At 40.1% G+C, this 22524-nt stretch overlaps 1 long non-coding RNA gene across 2 annotated transcripts; it reads left to right on the top strand.

Annotated features, from left to right (window-relative positions):
- The first annotated feature begins 9234 nt into the window (after positions 1-9234).
- On the top strand, positions 9235-20846 carry LOC125175569 (uncharacterized). Of its 2 annotated transcripts, XR_007155878.1 has the most exons (4): positions 9235-9556; positions 15414-15611; positions 16006-16116; positions 17409-20846. It is a non-coding gene; the product is annotated as an uncharacterized LOC125175569 (long non-coding RNA). The 2 variants fall into 2 exon arrangements; XR_007155876.1 differs by lacking the exon at positions 9235-9556 and having other exon boundaries at positions 14486-15611.
- The last annotated feature ends 1678 nt before the right edge of the window (positions 20847-22524 follow it).

Genomic DNA, 22524 nt, shown 5'->3' with positions numbered 1-22524 from the left:
GGACCACGAGATCATGACCTGAGCCGAAGTCAGCTGCTTAACTGACTGAGCCACCCAGGCACCCCAAAAGTGGTGCAACCTTTAAGAAGAGCAATTTAGAAATATTTCACAAAATTTTTAAATGCACACATCTTTTGATTTAGCATGTATCTACACAATGAATTTATTGCTGCAATACTTTAATAGCAAAAAAAAAATTGAAAACAATATTAAGGTTAAACACATCATGTTATTTTTATACATATCATATATGTACAATGCATATTACATAGGTGATAAAAGAAATGTAAAAACTATATAAGCTGATACAAAAAGTTATCCAAGATACAGTAAGTAAAATTATACAGATACAGAATATAGATCATACTTTCTAGAATGATCTCAATTTATAAAAATAAGGAATATATATTTATGCCTATAACATGTTTATGCATTAAAATTTTCTAAAAGCATACAGAAGAAACTGTTACCAGTTGTTACCCTTGGAGGATGGTAATAGGGAGAAGGTGAAAAGGGCCTGTCATATTTTCACTTTATATTCTGTCCCATTGAATTTTTGTTTTTGTAAGGAGTATATGCATTGCTGTTATAATTTTAAAACAAGCTTAAAAAACAGGCCATAAAAATGAACTTCCTGTCTTTGTAAAAATTCATTTCAGAAAGAGACAAGGAAATTTATTGGTATACAGTTTTGGGGAAAAAAATTATGAACAAAGACAAAAAACATTTTTTCATAATTTTACTATATATTTCAAACATAGGTATGAATACTATAGGAATAATTAAAGAAGAATATAAATGGATATTCATCAAATTTGTCAGGGGGCAGCCTTTTTGTGTATATGTTTGAATTTGTGAAATTAGGATCAAAAGTTAATTATAATAATTCTCTCAAATAAAACAGAAAGGATAGTGGGTTTCTAGTCTCAGTATAGCTGATTTTCACCATTCTTTATAAATTACCTTGCAATTTAACAAGAAAGATTTTATTTAAAAATTGCTTTAAATAAGATCCAGAGCTTACACAGTATTAGACAAAGGGCAGGTCACTTCTGCATTGTCAGAACTCTAATTTGTCAAGCAAACTAGAAAGAACTTGAGCTGTGGATGCAGACTGGGATCTATTGCAACTAGGCCTCCTGAAGCCAAATATTTCATCTCTCTGAGCCTTGTTTTGTTATTGTTGCTATTGTTTTAATCTGTAAAATGGAGAAAATAACACAGGAACTATGTTTGTGAGGGATATAACTTGATCCATGAAGGTAGCATGACACTTTGTAAAGAATGTGGACTCTGGAGTCAGTTCTGATTTTGAATCTACCCTCCACCACTACTAGTTGTGAGAACTTGGATAAGCTAATCTATCTTTTCTGTGCTTCAGTGGAAATTAGGTATAACAATATATATATTTGTTACGGTGAGTGGTTTCAAAGATTTAAGAGGCAAGTGGCATAAGACATTAAACATATTCTAGTTAATCGTAAGTAAATGTTAGTCTTCAATTCACACAGAGTATCATAAAAAGAGTGTTAGAATGATAGAATTATACAGTTCTTTCTTTTATCTCATTGGTCTATAGAGCAAAGGAGTAAAGAAGAAAAGAAACTGTGGTTTTTCCATATCTGGATTTATAAAAAGTTCTGTCTAGAGTGAGGATAATTCCCCAAAACTTCCTTCGCATTTCTGCTTCTGGCGAAGATGGAGTAACAGAAACTGGACTAGTCTCCCACCTGAAAGAACCAAATACGAGATACAATATATGAAAAAGCAATTTTCAAGACACAGGCATCAGGCAATGAAGGGCAGTGATCCCTGAGAGATGCAAAACAAATGGGGTGAGCTCTACTATTGCCCTATCTTACTGCTTGGAGAGAGTCTCCAGGCTATGGTACAGAGAATGAGAACCCAGGTGTCGTCTAGCAGACTCCCTAAGTTAAAGAAACAATGCTGATCACCAGGGAAGTGCAAGGTGGCTAGAATTCACAGGACAGAGTATAAGAGAGGAGGAGGTTGTTGAGAGAGAAAACTCTGGATATCTGCAGAGGCCGTCTTTCCTAGTCAGCAAAACACTGATCAACACATGCATATGAGGAAGTTACCTGAGGACTGGGAAAGAACCACCAGAAAGGATTAGAGGTAAATGCCTAGTACTGACAGTTTCATAATGATGCTCGTTTCCATCAGCCAGACTGAAAAATTTCATGATGCACAGGGCATTAGGCAGAGTATACAACAGAGTTTTAACTCAGTAGTAGATAATAAGTAGTCACAGACTAAATACTGCTCTGGTCTTGCTTTACAAATCTTGAATACAAAACCCAAAAGGATAGAACTGTTTCCAAGTAAATTAATTATACCTGAAACCAAAATTCCAGATTATATTTAACAGTACAAAAATATCCAGCACCCAACGAAGTAAATTACAATGTTTAGAACCCAATGAAAAATAACCAGGCACACCAAGAAGCAGGAAAGGAGGAAGGGGGAAATCAACCTATTAAATCTGACACAGAGCTGATGCCGGTGATAGCATTAGCTGACATTTCCTTTGCCATCATCCAGAGTTAACTCCCTCACAATCCACATCTTTTGTGCTTGCACTACCTGTGAATATGCCTTATTATGTTTTCATTCATTCATTCATTCAACAAATGTTTACTGTATCACTGTGTGAGAAAGCAATGTGCTGGGCACATACTTTGTGTCCTTAACAGTCCTATAAGGTTTCTTGGCTGTCACATTTAGCTATAACTATACTGGTCCAAAGAGCCTAAGGAATTTGCCCAAGGTCATCTTTGGTGTTAGCTGAAGTGTTACATCTAAACTCCAGTTGTTTGATTTGTGAGTCTGTTTTTGTTGACTCTGGCCCACTGTGGATCTTCCATATGTATTAGTTTACCTTTCCCTGTAACTGATTATCTTAAAAGCACTGATCTTTGAACTTGTATGATCTTGGGATGTCATACTCCTAGGTATCTAAAACCCAGAAGCCCCAATCTCTGTTTTCTGATGTAGCCATATCTGAGTTACTTTGGATGAGAAACTAATGGTTGTCATATTTCTCTAGCTGTCAGCGTGTCTAGGAGCACATCTATATGTGCAATGTTAGTCTTCTAAAAGAACCATGTATGGGGCGCCTATGTCGCTTGGTAGGTTAAGCTTCCAGACTTCGGCTCAGGTCATGATCTCACAGTTCATGAGTTCCGGTCCCGCATCCGGTTCTGTGCTGACAGCTCAGAGCCTGGACCCTGCTTCAGATTCTGTGTCTCCCTCTCTTTCTGCCCCTCCCCCATTCACGCTCTGTCTCTCTCACAAAAATGAATAAACATTAAAAAAAATTTTGGGGCGCCTGGGTGGCGCAGTCGGTTAAGCGTCCGACTTCAGCCAGGTCACGATCTCGCGGTCCGTGAGTTCGAGCCCCGCGTCAGGCTCTGGGCTGATGGCTCAGAACCTGGAGCCTGTTTCCGATTCTGTGTCTCCTTCTCTCTCTGCCCCTCCCACGTTCATGCTCTGTCTCTCTCTGTCCCAAAAATAAATAAACGTTGGAAAAAAAAAAATTTAAAAAAAAAAATTTTTTTAAAGGACCATGTATTATTTAATAATCATGAAGATGATGATGATGATGATGATAGTAAATAATAAGTTCATGGTAAATTACAGTTTACAACAGGTTTTACATATGTAACTGAAAATGTAGTTTTTATAACAAAGCCTATGCAAAATGTTATCATTTAGCATCCTCGTCTCCATTTTACAGATCGGAAAACAGAAAGATAAAGGAATATTTCCAAGACCAGCAACTTTTAAGTAAAAGAGCCAGGTGTTGAATCAATGCCTGTCTGATGCCAATTTTCACGGCCTTTCTGATAGCTGTGGTCTGCCCATTTCCCACATAACAGATTGTTTGAAATGTAGCTGAGAATACCAAGGTCCATGCTTACTACCAACTTTACAAATTACCTTTCCTTTGAGCTTTTGGCTTTCTTTTTGATCATGTGTAACTGCATAAAGATTCTTTTTTTCTTTTTTTCATGTAAATCTGCTCCTAAACTCTTAATAATTTAATCAGCTATTGAATGAATACCATGCCTTCATGTTTTCCACTGTTAAATGAACATTTAGAAATTGGGTAGATTTTTTAAGGTTTCGTAAAATCACAATTGTATTTTGGGAAACCAAACAGGCTGTAAGACTAAAAAGGACCAGCAGAAGGAAGACTTGGAAATGGAAATGTTCCAAACTATCAGTCCAAGGTGTTCCTCATTGCAAAGGAAAGAGAATGAAAATTCCTTTTTCTTTAAAAAGGCTGTTTTGTTGCCCTAGACCTCTCTTTCCTCCAGTTGTGGGCATGAAAAGAGGACATGCCCACAGAATGAAGGACAGAATGAAGGACAGAGACTAGAAGGAAATTTACTAAAGTAATCTTGTTTATGAAAAAATAATAATAATAAAAGAAAGATCATTTGGGAAGGCTTTCTTGGCTTTCTGCTCATCTCCTTCCCTACCTCCCCTCCTACCCTCTTTGGAGAGGCTTGTGGGCTTGTTGAAGTGTCGCCAGGTTCTCACCCATTGAGTTCAGACTTCAGATTAGAAGCATAAAGCAGTGCAAGTTGAAATTTAGAATCAAGCTCACAAGACTCTCAGAATGTTCCCCCAGCCACCAGAGGAATTTGGCCAATAATTGCTGTAAATGATTCCCCTCTTGTAATATCATTCAAATTCAAGTTCTTTCGCACTGAAAAAGTGTTCTATATAGAATGAAAGAGAACTGCATCTTAAGCTTTCTGTGCAGCACCTTGGAACATAACATGGCCAAAAGACAAAACTTTCACCATTAACAATAAAAATCCAAAGACATGGTAGACAGTATGGTATGTTTAAGGAACCTCTCCGGGCCTAGGAGCTGGGTTCCAGTTCCCACTATATCATATAGCCTTCAGGAAGTCACGCCTCTCTCTGGAGCTCAGTGTCCTCACCTGTAAAATGAGGAGGTTGGAATAAGATAACTTAGCTTTAAATCATTGTGACTGTAATGAGCATTATAATGTAATAAATAAAGTGAAAGTGATTATATCAATGTAACTCCCAAAGACATTTTTTCCTGTTATTTAGACTCGTCCACCAGGGAAGAGAGAAGAAAACGCTAACATGGTCTGATTTCAATTGTGCAATGTGCCACGGATCTTTTAAATCCAACTAGGAGAAGGCATTTACTAAGAGGACACAGCATTTGGAAGAATTAATGACACCACCTCAAAGTGGGAGTTGGTGCATTTCCTACCAGTGGCACCAGCCCCTTCATCATAATGTCTACAGAACTGGCGATTCCAAACCCGTGCTTTGTCAAGGAGCATTCTGAAGAACGAGTCTTGCTGGAGATTATAGAGTCAGTCATTGAATTACTACAGCATAGATTAGAATAACACTGAGCCCTTTTAGAACCAGGGTTAAATTTACAGTTTCTCTTCAGATTGAAACTCTGTTAGTGTGTTCACTTTTACACTCTTAAGGCTATATTACTTATTGATGTTGCCACTTCCTCTTATCTTATCTCACCCCATCTTACCTTTCCTTACCTTATCTCATCCTCTGAAGTCATTACACTAATATTAAGACACCTCCATGACAAAAGGCTTTTGTTCTCAATAGGACCTTTCTAAGTCCTCTTTCCTCTCTACCCTGACATAAAACATGCACCTTGGTTCCCTTTTCTTTCTGAGTTCAGCATTTAGACGGAAGCAAAAAAAAAAAAAGGAACCAAGCAAATATTTTGTTGAACATGAGCAGATACACACGTGCACACATACCCAACCCCAAACCAATTAGAAAAGCATGCCGCGGTGAATAGTGTGGAAGGCCAGAGGAGCTTATGCTTTTTTGTTTAAGCAGGTGCTTGGGAACAAGCAGACATCAGCCAGATTCAGGGCATCGTGTGAGGATCTGGCTTCACTCATCGCTCGTTGTTGAGCACCGGGAGCAAAAATGTAGCAAATAAGGCAAAGAAAATCCTTCTAAGAGATCTGGGCCCAGAAACTAATCCAGGCAAGTATGACTTGTGTCTCTGTAGTTTTATAAGGGCGGATTGCTTTGGTATTTAATTAGTGAATGGGTGGAATCTGCACATTGAATTTAAGAAGAAAACATTTCACTTTTTAGTCCCTGGGAAGTCATGGGCAGTCCAGAAAAGATATTGAATTGCCCACAGCAATTGCTCACAGCAATCACAACAGAGTAGATGGCATTTCTTGAATGCCCGCATGCATCACAATGCAACAAAATGGAGCACGGCATTCAGATGAGAGACTTCCATCTGCAAATATGAATGGGAATTAAAAATAGACAGGGAATAGATGGGCACTCCTTGGTGAAGATTACGCATCTCAACAGGTGTGTGGCAGGGATAAAAAGGGAGGGGGAGATGTTATTTAGCTTTAAGCTTTCAATTTGTTGGGCCGAGGGTGCCTGTCCACCACCACTAGTGGTCATATTAAAAATCTACACGAGTCCATCTGTGAATATTCAGTCCTTGTGCTCACAGGAAGCAGAGACGGAGGGAAGAAAGAAAGGAAGGGCACTAACATGTATTAAACACCTGCCGCATGCCTATACCTACAGCACTGGGTGCTGGCGGGCCACTGGCTGGGAGGGCGCGAAAGGGAGGAGGGAAGTGAGGATGGTGAGGCTTTTGACAGAAGTGAGTTCCTGTTCTTAGTTTCTTGCCTGGAACTGCTGCTGTCCCCTTACACTTTTCTCCCCCCTTTCCTTTCTCTTCAACATCTGGAGTTAGCTTGTCACATCTGTCTCAGGCTCTGACAGATTTAGTCTCATGGCAGCTGAGGAGACGGTGATGATCCTGCCCGCTTCACCTCCCTGATCCACTGAGGTGAGAGGAAAACCCAAGCTGTCAGAGGAATGGATATTGAGGAGAGAATGCTGGTCACCTGAGGGCTCTGCTTGAGGGACACCTGCTTTTGGCTGCTAGGCCTGCCACATCCAGGCCATGGAATCAGGGACAAGTTATTGTTTCGTTGCTGTTGTCATTCTGAACCTTAGGGGAGGGGTTAAAAGCACAGATTCCAGAGCCAGCCCCCCTGGATTTAAATTCAGACTCTGCAATTTATTAGCTATATGACCTTGGAGGAATTTACTCAACCTCTTTGCCTCATTTTCTTATCCACGAAATGGAGGTGATAATATCTTCCTCATGAAGACTGCAGGATATCCTGCATATAAAAGGGTAGGACAATACCTGGCATACAGTAAGTGCTCCAAGTTTTTTTCTTGTTTCGTTTTGAACTGTTTTTAGGCATAATAATCCTACTTTATAGGTTCTCTGTCGTCAGCCTTAGAGAAATAGTTTTGAGGACCTATTTTTTCTCAAAAAGTATTTCTTGGTAACCAGTTAAGGGATATTTATATCCTTCCTTATTTATTTTTTGCCATAGTTGGTTCTTCCTTAGGTTGCAGAGAATCATCCTGTAGATTCATAATAGTTCCTTGAATTTATACACCAGCTTTCTCTGAATCCCTGTGGCTTTTTAGATCAGGTGAACCACATCTGAACCTCAGCCAGCGGCGCATGGTGACAGTGGCTGGGTTATTGTCTGCGTTTTCATGTGAGAGGAATATGACTCACAGACAGCAAGTGGAATGCAATGGCCAGAGTTGCACAGAGCACTGAGGTTGTTCAGACTTTAGACCCTGCCTCACCACTGGACACATACCAATTGTATTCGCCATCCACGCTTGCCATGGCCTGAACCGTCACAGTCTAAAACAATAATAATAATGACTGATTTCTATTCTATTTTGTAAAGCGCTTGGATACTGTGGTGATAATGTTACATACATATCAATTGGAATAAGAAAAAAGCATCCCGAAGGCAGAAGGTAATTTCAAGCATGCAAAATGGAGTTACTCACATGGAAATTCAGTGATATCTAATCCCCATTGTGCTGGCATTATGTAAATACATAGGTAGGAGGAATTTTGTTAAAGCAGTTCTTAATTATTACAAATTACTATTGCATATTTAAGATCAAAATTTCCAAGACGTTTTTGGGAAAGCCTTGCACTTTTGTGGTTATCTTACAGCTTAACAATGTTTTCTTAGAACCCAAGCATCTAGAAGCTTTTGATTTGTTCTTGGGTTTGTGACTTGAAATTGACCATAAAATGTATGGCATTTAGACACAAATGATAGGTGGTGAAATCTAGAATTATAGAATGTGAGACTTAAAAGAGATTTTAGAGGTAATATAGTTTGGTGACCTCCACACCCTGCTCACCCCATTTTTACGGGGAGGAAACCGAGGGTCAGAGAGATTATTTATCCAAGTTTGTATCAATTATTAGTTTTTATAGTAACTATTATTCCATAATCGGGTTGCCGGATTCCAAATCCATTGATCTTTTTATTTCATTATTCTCAGTTTTTGGAGTCAAGTAAATTAAAATGTTCGCAATAGCGCTAACAACAGCATCGCTTAGCAAAGCTCACCTCCATACTATAATTTATTTTCCAAGCGTATGCGTCTGGGAGGCTTTCCACATTCATTCACTGCATGTTTATGGTCCATTCAACATTTTAGAGTTCATTCAAACTAAAGTTGCCTTCTAATCCAATCCTTCAGACAATTATATTTGCTTCTGCTTCTCCAAAAATAGAATTTAAGGTTTTGTGAAGATCTTTGAACCGTAGGCATTATATTTAGGACTTGAATTCTGTGTTTCTGCAAATATTAGGGTCTTAGACTACCTACCCCCGGGGTCACACTTTATATTTCTACCTGTCTAAGCCTCCCTGAACCTCATTCCCAGGGGCTGGAATCATCCTTCCCTTCCAGTTAGGGTCTTTCTCTCCTTTAACCCCATTGGAAAGCAGTTCACATGCTTTATTTCTCCGTTTCATCTAAGCATTTTCTCACGGAAGTTGATTTTACATTCACCATATGCTCATTTTTTCCAGGTGATTCCTTTAATAAATATATTTTTGAAATCATGTCCTTGACTCTAAGGAAATCAATTTTTAATTTAATTTTCTAAAATAAGCAATGTTAGCAAATAAGGAGCTGTCAAAGGGAAATGGTGGTCACATGTCACATATTCTTGTGTAACCACATTCATGAAGCCTGCTCTGGCTCTGCTCACCCAACTTACACGGAAGCGTTAGTGTGGATCACATATGTGTGTGTGTGTGTATTTTGTGCCCTTTTCACTTTGTCTACACAGGTTAAAAGAAATAATTATATGTTTATTTTTTTTTCCAATTTGAAGTTGCTTTAACTATTTTCTGAACTGCATTTTTCATTTGAGTCCCCTGTTCACTTTGATAAGAGATGATTCTCCTGTTTTCATATCTCCCTGCCAAAAGGGACTCGCTGGTTATCTCTGATTGCAGGCAATTCGAACTTTAAGTAAGCCTGTCTTTATCAACTACTGTTTTAACAGCTGATTAATTAGTGCCGTGGAGATCTAGGGGAGGCCTTTATCTGAAGAGTAGTTCAACCATTAGCAAAGGAAACTTCCTTGTGCACCAGCAGCTCAGATAACAAGGTAAGATAATAGTTCACAGTCCTTCTCTGACTAATGCAAACAGGAGCACTCCCTCTTATCCCACTACAACGGCCAGACAGAAATGCTCAGCCAAATTCTCAAAATACCATGATCTCCACCAGCAAGAACCGGTCATTTTTGTGAGTACTTTTTAGAATAGTGCCTTGCCGAGTATACAGAACAGCTGGCACTTAGAAACTCAAATAATATTGCATTTTTGGCTAGTCCCAGGAGGAAATCAAGCCCCAGTGGGATTTGGCAATGAGCATGGTGGGATTTGTCTTATCAGTTGAGAGAGTCTTTGGGCCCAGATCCAAGCCTCTCGTTCACCATTTATTCTGGAACAAGCCACTGACTCTCCCTGTAACTCAGTTGCCCCATCTGTGAAATGGAGCTAATAATAGTACCTGGCCTTAGAGTGAGAATTAGGTGAGCCAATGCTTCCAATGTTCTTATATTTTGTCTGACACATGAAAAGTGCTTGATGAATGTTGATATAACTACTAAGGTGGGAAAGGTGCAAATAATTTAGGTTCTTCAAATCCTGACAGAAGTAACCAGAAGCGATTAAATATAACCAGACAAGATCTGGGGCTGTGATTGGGCACAGACTGTCAAAACTCTCACACCACCACCATCATTGTGACTTCTACTAGCAATAACTATAACCACTGTAATAAGAGTTAACATTATTCTAAGCACTTTATGTAGATTAATATGCTTAACCTTTACAACCGTATGAAGTAGGTACTATTTTCATTCCCATTTTACAGCTGATGGAATTGAAACCCAGAGAACTAAATAACCCACCTAAGGTCACACGACATACAATGCTGGGAGAGATTTGACCCCAAGCAGTCTGGCTGCAGACCACTTGCTCTGCATCACTTGCTCTTAACTTGCTATAGCAATCACATTATTACTCTATCCTGTTTGTGGATGCTCAAAGGTGAAATGACTTACCCAAGACCCAAAGCTAATAAAGAGTTGAGCTAAAATTCAAAGCTAGATTTTCCCCAGCTATTTTCCTTGCGCTAGGATACCTCTACAGTTTGGAAGTTTGGGGGAAGGGGTGTTCAGGGTTAAGGGGAGAAAAATAACCGAGTACCCAGGAATGTGGGTTTGACTCATTTGATGTTCTAACCCTTGGGATTCCCTCAGAAGCTCTGGTCTTTGGGGTGCCTGGGTGGCTCAGTCGGTTAAGCATCCAACTTTGGCTCAGGTCATGATCTCACAGCTGGTAGGTTCCAGCCCCACGTCGGGCTCTGTGCTGACAGCTCAGAGCCTGGAGCCTGCTTCGGCTTCTGTGTCTCCCTCTATCTCTGCCCCTCCCCCACTCGTGCTCTGTCTCTTGTTGTATCTCAAAAATTTTTAAAAATGTTTAAAAAATTTTTTTAAAAAAAGCTCTGGTATTTGTTCTGAACCTGTCTCTCCCCTCACCCATCCATGTTTGCACCCTGGCTCCTAACATAAGCTTAGCATACAGTGTAGCACCTAGAAGGAGGCTAGTACAGGGAAGGAGGTTTTGTCATAATTAATCACTACAGAACATTCATGAGAGTTGATCTTACTCCTGAGAGATAGAATGTGATTTAACACTTTTAACAGATGAGAACTGAGACTATTTTAAAGCTAACACAGGGAACAGCCTAAGGCAGCCTTTTGAGAGGGGTAGAATGAGCCAAGCAAATGTTTTATACTTAGAGGTGCATCACATTTAAAAACAGGCAGTATGCCATTTATGCTTTAGATCATCTCTTTCTTTTATACAATATTGAACGGTCTATAGAAGTAAATTTAGCAATATTTTCCTGAATATAAAAACTATAATTTATTTTGGGTACAAAATATCAAGTCATTTCTGGAGAGCATAGACTCTGGTATAAACCTCGGCTTCTTGATTCTTTTATACCTACCTAGGAAATTCCAAACTACCTGCATGCTAAGTTTTTCAAAAGACCCACCTCTGGTCACCTGGTGGTAGACACATCAAAGGAACTAATTGACCCCTTAGGACATATCCCCAAACTTCAACCCCTCAGCTGAGAAGGAAATGTCACATCAATTATGGAGGGATGTTGGCAGGGGACTGGAATTAGGACCGGCCAGAGGACTTGGGGAACTTGTTCAGCTATTGCATAAACACTGATAGAGCACCTAGTGTGGTCAAGGCCCAGGGGGTTGCATAGATGAGTCTCACATGCTCTCTCTCTCCAGGAGTATCTAGTTGCAGCATAAATAACAAGAAGGGAGAGGGTATTAGGTGCCATAAAAAGTGTGCAAGGGAAATTCTGGGGGGACATTAGGAGCACAGAGTAGGCAATCTGTCCAGGTTCTGTTGTACTGTCGTTAACACTTTCTTTCCGTGGTTTGTCCTAAGGATGGAAACAGAAAATGTCACACCAGATGAAAATGTTTTCTCAACAACCCCAGGAATAAGTACTATATTGGTGAAAGTGTATGTGGGTGCCAAAGATGTTTATACCAGCAATGTTCATAAATACTAACCCCCCAAAACAGAAACTGAACAAAGATGATTTCTTTGAGCTACTATGCAGCTATCAAAAACCTACATAGAATAATATTTAACAGGCGGAAAAATCATGATATATTACTAAGGTTTTCATGCTTGAAAACAATTATATGTATGTTGTATATGTACATATACATATATCAACACACATATGTTATTTTATATATATATATATATATATATATATATATATATATATAAAAGCTTGGAAGCATATATACCAAGAGATCAAATTAGTTATCCCCGAGTGGGAGAATTATGAGTAATTTTTTTCACTGTGATTCCCTACGTTTCCCAAGTTTTCTGAATAAGCATGTATGACTTTTGTATTAGCATTAAAAATAAATTTTGAGAAAAAGCCAGTATATCCATCCCTCCCCAAAATTGCATTCTCAAAGCCCACAGACTAGTTAGTAATAGCAATTTTACTAGATTGATCTCATTTGTTCTTGAGAAGCTTCCTCCCTTTGGATTGCCCTGCTCTCTTGGCTCTGACACCGACTGAAATCAGACTGGAAAATCCTTGCTTTGCTGATTCTGCCTCCATGTAGTTTGAGTTTTTAGCAGTGAATATTTCTTATTTGGTTTTTCATGGGAATTTTTTCTTTTTGTTCTGTTTAAATATTTGTATGTTTATGTCATAGTTGCCAACCTTGTTTCCCCAGGGCACCTGTCTTGGGGATAACCAGGATGTAGATGGTGATGGCTATGGTGCCTGACTATGGCCTGGGCCCAGGGATGTTCCCAGGATGTTGGGCTCTCAGGGCCGTCCCATTGGGGCCAGTCCCAGGAGGCTTTGATCCCTGGAAGGCATAGTAGTAATGACCTGCTTGGCTTCTCTGGCCCTTCCCCTGTGCTCTCCCCCTGGCTCTGTCTTTGCCCTGCCTCACCACAACTGGCCAAGGCTCCAACCATATGGAGTTCTGAGGGGTTCTCAGAACTGGAAAGAAGTGGGGTGCCTTTATTATTTGATCCCTTTTAACCAACTTTGAATGGTTTGCAGGACCAGCTTCATGGGCCTATGATCTGTGCACACAGGGCCCGACATTCAGGAGGACGTCATGCTTAGCTCATTCCTCTGCTCTTAAAAATCTTAATTTCCGGGGCGCCTGGGTGGCTCAGTCGGTTGAGCGTCCGGCTTCAGCTCAGGTCATGATCTCACGGTCCGTGAGTTCGAGCCCCGCGTCGGGCTCTGTGCTGACCGCTCAGAGCCTGGAGCCTGTTTCAGATTCAGTGTCTCCCTCTCTCTCTGACCCTCCCCTGTTCATGCTCTGTCTGTCTCTGTCTCCAAAATAAATAAACATTAAAAACAATTTTTTTTAACAAATCTTAATTTCCTTGTTTGGACAGGCAGAGTGGAAAGAGCATGGTATTTGAAGGTAGGCAGTCCCATGTTTGAATCCTCAGCTCTACCACCTAGCTGTGGGATCAAGTTCTTTGATCTCTGAGTCTTAATTTCCCCATCTGTAAAATAGGTATAGAGTCACCTATTCTACAGAGCTGATGTTAGAGAGGAACACACATAAAGCTTCCGATATGTACCAGGCAAGAAATAATACTATTTTATTACTGTTGTTCAATAATCATAGCCATCTGGACTCAGCATGTCTCCCTGATGTCCTCCCCATGAAGGCTGGGCTGATCTTTTTCTTCCCAGTTTTTCTGGAGTGTCAACCCAGGGGTTACCTGACACTGCTATGTTGCCTTCCTTCCTTCCCCAGATGATACGGCATCCCTTTGCCAATAGAACTCCTACCCGATGACTACGAAATTCGTGAATTTCATATTTAAGTACAGCCCCTTCCTGTCCTGGCTCCACTCTTGCTTTCAGGACACACTCGATCTCAGATCTGCTTTTGCTCCATTTCATGCAGCTAAAAAGCCCCAGTGGTGGTACTTCTCGTATAGTGGCTTACATTTTAATAGAATTTGATCCTTTTCAAAGCATTCAGGTCACTTCCATGCCATGTGATCCTTGACACTATATTCAGAAGGGGCCAAATGATATCATTATTTTCTCAAATGAGAGAATGACCACTGGCAAGAGGAAGTGACTCTTGTCACAAGCTGGTGACAAGCCAGGCGTAGGGAGAATGTAAGTTTCATTCATTCTTTCATCCATTCATTCACTAGTTCATCTAATCTCTACTGGGCTTGTGCTAGGGAGACACTGGTGACGAAAGCAAACAATGTCACTAACTTTAGGCATCTTGCAGTCTATTTGGGAAACACAGATATTTGAACTTTTATTTATTTATTTACTTACTTATTTAAATTTTAGAGACATAAAGAGAGAGTGTGAGTGAGGGACAGGGGCAGAGGGAGAGAGAGAGAAACCCACACAGGCTCCACATTGAGCACAGGGCCCTGACATGGGGCTCAATCCCCTGATCCTGGGATCATGACCTGAGCCAAAATCAAGACTTGGACACTCAACCAACTGAGCCACCCAAGCATCCCAGGAAAAAAAGGATATTAAACAAATAATCACAATAATAAATGTAAAGTTTCACTCGTGTGAAGTGTTAGGAAGAAGAGACACTCAGGGCCAGGTTTAGACTGGTCAGGAAGTGCCCTGATCAAGCTGCTTCTTTGAAAAACACAAGAGGTAATTGTGTTTAGAGGCTTTTATTTATTTGCCTGTTTATGTGATACTTTAATACACAAATGATTTCTTTGAAAGCAAAGCAATTTATTTCATTGAGTAGATATAAGCAACTTTAGATCTTCTTTGCTTTTAGCCATTATCAACACTAATGTTTCACCAGGGGAGTATACTACGGTAAAGCAGGCTGAGTTACATGGGTCTACCAGAGAATTTAGAAATATTGGATTGTGTTGCTCTTGGAAATCATTACCATCAGAAAAGTTTGCCATCTAAACCTGCACTCTTTTTTTTTTAAGCTTATTTATTTATTTTTGAAAGAGAGAGAGAGAGAGAGAGAGAGAGAGAGAGAGAATGAGTGGGGGAGGAGGAGAGAGAGAGAGAATCCCAAGCAGGCTCCACTATCAACACGGAGCCTGGGTTCTGGGGCTTGATCTCATGAACCAGGAGATAATGACCTGAAACCAAAACCAAGAGTTGGATGGTTAACCTACTGAGCCACCCAGGCACCCTTAAATCTGTACTTTTTACCTAGAGCACCACATTCCACAGCGCCTACCTGCTGACGCGCAAAACAGAAGGGCACTTTACACTTGGTGCTGAGGACCTTCCTTGCTTATTGACACTCTGATCTTATTCTGTCATTTATTTATTATTTGTTTCTCAAAAAATGTTTATTCATTTATTTATCAAAACACCTTCCTTGGGGCACAATGCAGGACACTGGAGACCAAACAGGAAACATGAAGGATGAGGTCCCCGGTCTCAGGAGCTTATTACAGTCAGACACGAAGCAAACACATGAATGAATAAGGAAAAGACCCAGGAAAAGAATGAAATGTGCATCAAGTAAGGCCTCTCTGAAGGAAAAGTGACAAGTGGGCTGAGATGTGAAGAATAAGATGCAGTTCATGCAGGTAAATCAAAAGAGGACAACCTTTCCAGGCAGAGGGAACATGTGCAGACAAACAGGTACAAAAAAGAGAAGGACAGAGAGACAGAGAAAGACAGACAGCTAAAAAGTACACCTGAAATGGCAGTTATTAGTGGTATTTCACAGAAGTCTAAATCAAATGCCAACTGATTCAAGGATAAAGTTGCATTTGGGATATTTTAAGTTTCTTTGGGTGTTTGCAATTTAATGGATGGCTTCTTTATGAAGACCTGTGCGGTGCAACAATCAGAAAGTTTTCTTCTGTGTGGTTTGCACCCGTTTATGTATTAACTGGTTTAAACTTTGAAGGCCACTTTCCCCACCTTTGGCCTATCTTTGCTTTTGCCCTGTACCAATTTTGTGCTTTGAATTTGCAGTCCCGCCTTTGAAGCAGAACTCCTGCTTTGTGTCACCTTGAGAAGTGATTGCAAGACAGCTTGGTTTCACTCTCTTGATTGTCATAAAGCTGCTATTCTGCCTGTACCAAGGTATGACTTCTTTCTCTTGGCCAAGAGAGTGCTCCTTTAATGTGGCCCTGAAAGCAGTTTTATAATCTGAATAATAAACAGATTATCTGTCAAATTCTCTTTGTCTGTTCCACTGTGACCTACTAACATTTACACTGCATTGCAGAAACATGGCAGAGGGGTTGGTTGCCTACATCAACTACTTCCATTGTAGGAAAATGTGATTCTGCCACTTTCAAGCAAAGGGGACCATCCCCACATCAAGGCCATGACCAATCAAAGACAAAGGGATGAAATGCTCAGTAGTTATTTGCAACTTTGAATCATTTTAGAAAAATACTTTGAAAGAATAGATGCATGGATTAGGCTTTTTTTTTTTTTAATAAAAACCTCTTTCTCTATAGCCATTGTTTTAGGACTCATTTTTTCCCTTATTGTATTTGGATAGATGTTGAATATGCATTTCTAAGAATCCATGATTTTTAAATTACAAAAGCCATGGACATGGGGAAGTGTTTCTTAGTGATAAAGGAAAGGGTTTTAGAAAATTCTACAATGGCAGTGAGAGGTCATATGTTGCATTGCCTTGTGTCAGCTTCACCCTCTCTTCTTTATAAGCATCTCCAGCCATAGTGATCTTCTGATGTAACCCATTACATATTTGGATGGCTCAAATCATTAGAAAGTTCTTCCTAACATGGAACCAAAATCCACCTTTATTTTCTAACCATTGGTTGCACATCTCATCTGTACAGGACAGTATAGACACTTACTCTACTGAAATACTGTTGAAGAAACAGTGAACTCAAGTTCTCTAGGTATCTGGTTTGAATTACTTACTCCACAAATCCTTTTCTGCTAACTGGCTCCAAATTTCTTTATAATTAGAAAAACACATGTTCACCTAAAATTCAAATATTCACCAAAATTTTAATGTAGAAAATTTTCCAATGGTTCCTTGTTCTGACAAGGCAAGTTTCCTTGTAATGGCTCTAAAGAGAAAATTAACATTTTTCTGAACATAGTGATTTTTTATTCCTTTTCATGATAACGTGTTGGAATTTTAGGAAAATATTGCGATTTAATAGAACGTGCTAGAGCGAAGAGTGAAAACCAATGATCTCTGCTACCTGGAGACTGAATGCCACCACAGCGTTGCCCCTTCCTAAAGCCCCCCTGACACAGTCCATCCCCAAAGAACCGGTGATTGCAGATCCAAATAATTGTTGGGCTTAGCTGCCAGATTCATTCAGAAATCGCTGGTATTGTCTTCTGTAAAATGATATGTCCCCATGATCTCTCTCTCTTTTCAGCAAACCAGAATCCTGGATATAATTTGATCTTCATTACGAAGAGGGGAGCCGAATCAGATAATAGAAGACTTGAAGAGTTTAAGTAACAAGGGATCAACCTCACATTCCCCATCCAGCTCTACACCCCCATTGGGGTAGTTGTTTGTGGCTCAAGTTACTTTAACAGGAACTGAGGAAAGGCTATTTTGAGTCCAAGACATGAGGCTAAGGGCTTTCCCTCTCCTGGGAAACCCCCATCCCTGAAATCTACCCAAATCTCAGATTTACATCTCACAAAGGCAGATGCCAAGACCCCTTCTTTGCACAATACATCCCTCCCGCCTGCCTCCAGAAGCCTACAGGTAGCAATTTGCCACATCCTCTGCATTTGACAGAGGGCTAGGAATTAGAGGAGGTGTTTTGCTCTCCTGTCACTTGTCTCCTCATGGTATAATTATCTGAGTTCCTAGGTGCGGCTGTGATATGTGAAGAAATCCAAAGAAGAAACACAATATGTCTTCATTGTCTTTCATCATTAGCCTTCAATTAAATATTTCCTACCCTGGGCTAAGGTAGCTTGGGGTGGAACAAGCCAAGGGCTGCAAGCCAGAAGAGATGAACCTTAATCTCTCTTCCACATGTAGGAGCTGTGTGTTGTTAGCCAAATCTCTTACTATCTCTGAGGCTTGGTGTTTTCTTTGATAAAACCAGAGAATAGACTGGATTATTTCTAAATTCCTCCTGGGGCTGATTTATTAAAAATTCTATAGCTATAATTTATGCTCAAATAATGATGGAAAAAATAGTCTAAATACCAAGTGAAGGTGGTTAAAATCAGGCTATCTGATGTTGATCTGTTGAGGTTTCCTCCATAAGGTAATTTTGACTTTTGCATTTTGCCTGCCCATTTACAGGAGCTGGTAATGTTCGAGACGAAGCAGGAATTCAAACCACATTTTTTATGTAAACACACTACATTTTTTTGTCTTAGGAAATGTTTTGAAGCAACCCATGCATTTCACAATCTTCATAACTAAATTCTGAGAAATTTACTTGTTTTAAGAACATATTTATCGTATCTAAGTACGCCTAAAAAGTAGTGAGACTACTTTCTAAAAGACACACCCTAAGAAGTCTCATGGTGTGTGTCATACAACATGTTCTCCTTTCCACATAAATGCTGTATTTCAAGAATGGATAGAATTTAATAAGTCATTTATTCCATAGACCCTTGCCCTTTTGTCATCTACAAAGAAAGGAAGTAAAAAACAAACAAAATATTTCTACGATTAAATTCAAGTCTTAAGTAATAACATTTCATTTTTGAATGGGGCTTTAAAACCTTTGAAGCATTTTTACGTAAATTATTTTACTAGCTTCTCCCATCACCCCTGTGAAGTACAGAGGAGGACAATGTTATCTTTATTTTACAAGTGAAGAAATGAAAGTCAGGCAATAAAACTTACAAAGGAAAAGGAGACACAGCCCCTAGGATCTGGCATTGAAGCCAGAGTACCATCAAATGGGATTTCCTTCTGAAGACATGTTGGCATTTAGGGAACATTGCCTTGGCCTTGCTTTTCCTGAAATGAAAAGTCATGAAACAAATCTTAAAGGCAAGCTCCTTGGGTCTCAAGGGGCTCCTGCGTGCTGTCAGGCATCCATGGTCTCTCTGTTTCATAGAATTTTAAAGGGGATTTCTTATAATCCTGACTATTGCTAACAACTACAGCCTGTAGTATACACATAAGAACATGTGATCCAAAGCTCTGAATGAGCTTCTAGAAATTCCATGAAGCCAGCCTGGTGGATTTTCCAGGCTGCTGACAGGGACTAAAATCACTATGAGCTTCCAAAGAGAAGATTCTGTTGTATAAAACATGCCTTTGATGCACTGAAATGTCTAAAAACTTTTTTGAGAGTGGGTAGTCTTTTCTGCTTGAATTTTGGACTGACAAATGAGTGACATCGTGAAGCATGAGTCTAAGTTGGTTTGGAATCTCTTTCCTATCTCCTAAGACCCCTGGACTTGAGTGGCAAGAAGGTCAGAGTGGCAGTCACATTGTAAGAGCTTGTGAGTATAATCCAACAACCAGAAGAGACATCTCATATCATTCGAGTGACCCCTGCACACCTCCCGCAGGTCACCTTACACTTCCTAGCTTGAGGCCTTTGCAGAATCCATACAAGCTGTGAAATGATTCCTTTCCATGAAGCACTGGAACAAAGAAGCTCACTCTGCTTTCTGGTAAAGCCTTGCTGAGCTATCTAGAATTGTGGTTTAGCTCCACAGCCTTGGACCTTTTGCAAACAATATCATTTCTTTCAAATGAGGATAATAGCCAGCAAGGCTACTATCGTTATTACTTTCTCTCTTACTTAGTCTTTTTTTCCTCCGTGAATGTTTCAAGGTTTTCGAGGCAGGAAAAAAAAAAATCCAGGTTTGCAGGTCAGTAGTAACAACGTTGGACAAAACTTCTTCAATAAAGATTCACACTATTTGATTTAGCCTATTTGAAAGCAATAACTTGCAGAGACAAGTAACATCTTGCAAAACCTGTTGGCTGGCTGTTCAGCTTTGTCATCTGATTTCTTAAGGAAAATACCAAGTAGTTTTGGATTTTAACACCCTCTGTTTCATGATGCCTTAGTAGCGTAAAATATTTCAGAAAAGTTAGGTCCTAGGAGAATCCAGTCTTAAAGATTTATTTAGTGAAAGGAGATATAATTTACGGGGCAGAGATAGAAGTACATGAATAGAGTCTGGACTTCACCACAAAATCACTCAGTTTCAGAACCCCCTAAGTATCTGTGGCTGGGGAAAATTTGGGTTGATTTAATTTCTTGGAATGCAACAAACTGGTAGGGACTTGTAGGAGAAATATGAATCACTGTCTCAAAGTTAAGAGGGTCTGTAGGTGCCTTCTAGTCCAACCTACTGTATAATACAGAAGTTTCCTGTAGTAGCCCACAGTCTCTGCTTAGACATCTCCCATGGTCGACAGCTCACGCCCTCATAGGCACCTTCCCCAAGCTCTAAATTTTTAAAAACTTCTTCCTTGAGCTGGAATTTTCTTGCCTTTTAACTCCCATCTAGTTTGGGCCTTTGGAATATGGAAACAAAATTAATTCCTCTTCCATTTGACATCACATTTGAAGACAAATATGACATTGACATTCAGTTTGCTTCTCTTAGATAAATATCCTTCTAAAGTATAAAAAGTTTCCCCTAGAATGGGACTACTAGAACTTTGATTTAAAAAATAAACACTTGGGTAATTGGAAAGGCATTCAATATTCTCGGGTAGGATTAAATTTGTTAATGGTGTCAGGTCTCCCTATGGTAATCTGAAAATTCTATGTGATCCCAATGTATAAATATACACATTATAAACAATATGTGCTCCTTTTTCTGGAACCATCAAAACTCATTCCACTTACTATGGGCTTACCATGTATCAGACACTAATCTGGCTGGGCCTGTGCATACATCGATGTGACAGATAAAATCACTTATTTGTAGGGTTTACATTTCCAGTGGGAAAGACGGAAAATACATACTATCATTTTAAAAAGTTTTAGGTGAGACAGAGAAAATATAATAGAGTAGTAGAGAATGGGTGGGGTTGTAGATGTATGGGTAGGTATGTTTAGCTAGGTTAGGTGGGGAAACCTCTTGGAGAGATAGTATTTGAGTTCAAACCTTGAGGATGAGAGAGAGTCAGGCCTATAACCCACAGGCAGATGTATTCTCCCAACAGAAGGACCAGCAAAAACAGAGGCCCTGAGGCAGCTCGTTGTGTTCAAGGGACTTAAAGGAGGCCAGACTTGCTGGAGTGGAGAGAGTGAGGGAGAGGATGGTGAGTGGGTGGTCAGTCAACCAACTGTCAGGTCATGGAGAGCTTACATTTCATGTAAGTGGCTGAATTTCATCAGAAAATCTTAAGCTGGTCAGTGACAGGCTCTGATTTGAAGAGATCGCCCTGTCTACTGTCTACAGAACCAACTGCTAGGGAGAGGGGAAGCAAGAGTGGAAACAGACCAATTGGGAGCCCAGGACGCAAAGATAGAATGAAGGCTTAAGCTATGGCTGTAGCAGAGGAGATAAGGCCATGCCTTGCATTTTGGAAGTAGCGCTCCAAAGGGAGCGAGCCAAGGACGATGGGAGGAAAGGAGCCAAGGACAATGCCAAACTTAGCAAGGTGGGGAGGGTAGCGCTGCCATTTGCACATCTGGTTAAGAGTAGGGGAGCAGCAAATGGAAATTGGGTGCGGGAAATAAGAGTTCTGTCTTGGACGTATTAAGTGTACAGTGTCCATCAGACATCCAGGCAGAGATTGTGTATAGACCATTAGACAGGGAACTGAAGCCCAGAAGAGAGATTGATGTTGAAGGAATAAGGTATTAAAAGCTGTAGGACTGGATGAGATCAAATAGATGGAGGAAAAGAGGAAAGAGCAGAGCATGGAAGGAGGAAGGGGAGGCGAGGGAAGAAGAGAGAACAAGAGGTGAGATGAGGGGAAGAGGAGAAGAGGGATATGAGGTACTCTAATGTGTAGAGATTAGATGTAAGAGATTAGATAGCAGAGGGGACTAAGAAAGTGACTGTTGAGGTTGGAGGAAATGCAGGAGAATGTGCTGGCCCCAAAGTCTCAGAAGAAAATGTATCAAGAAAGAATACTTCCTTGTGTCAAATGATATTGAGAATCAAGTAGAATAAGAGCAGAGAACTGACCATGGGTTTGGCAAATGAAAGACATCTGTGACCTTGATAAAAGCTGCTTCAGGGTAGTGGTGGAGTGGAAAGCCTATGGCAGTGGTTGAGGAAGGGGTGGGATAAAAAAGCAAACAGAGACCACTCAAAGGATTCCTGCTGAAAAGGTGACCAAAGAAATGGGGCAGAAGCACAGGAAACAGAGTTTTCTCTTTTTCTTCCTTCCTTCCTTCCTTCCTGCCTGCCTGCCTTCCTGCCTTCCTGCCTTCCTGCCTTCCTTCCTTCCTGCTTTTCTGCCTTCCTTCCTTCCTTCCTTTCCTCCTTCCCTCCTTCCTTCCTTCATTTTTTGTAAATGAGTGATTTTAAAGGTATATTTAGAGGGATAGTTAGCAAGTAAGAAAGGATAAATGAGAGAGAAGCATA

Source organism: Prionailurus viverrinus, chromosome C2 (genome assembly GCF_022837055.1).
Source record: "Prionailurus viverrinus isolate Anna chromosome C2, UM_Priviv_1.0, whole genome shotgun sequence".
NCBI classification, from domain to species: Eukaryota; Metazoa; Chordata; class Mammalia; order Carnivora; family Felidae; genus Prionailurus; species Prionailurus viverrinus.
Note: the sequence above shows the minus strand (reverse complement) of the source record. Positions and strands in the feature narration are given on the sequence as shown.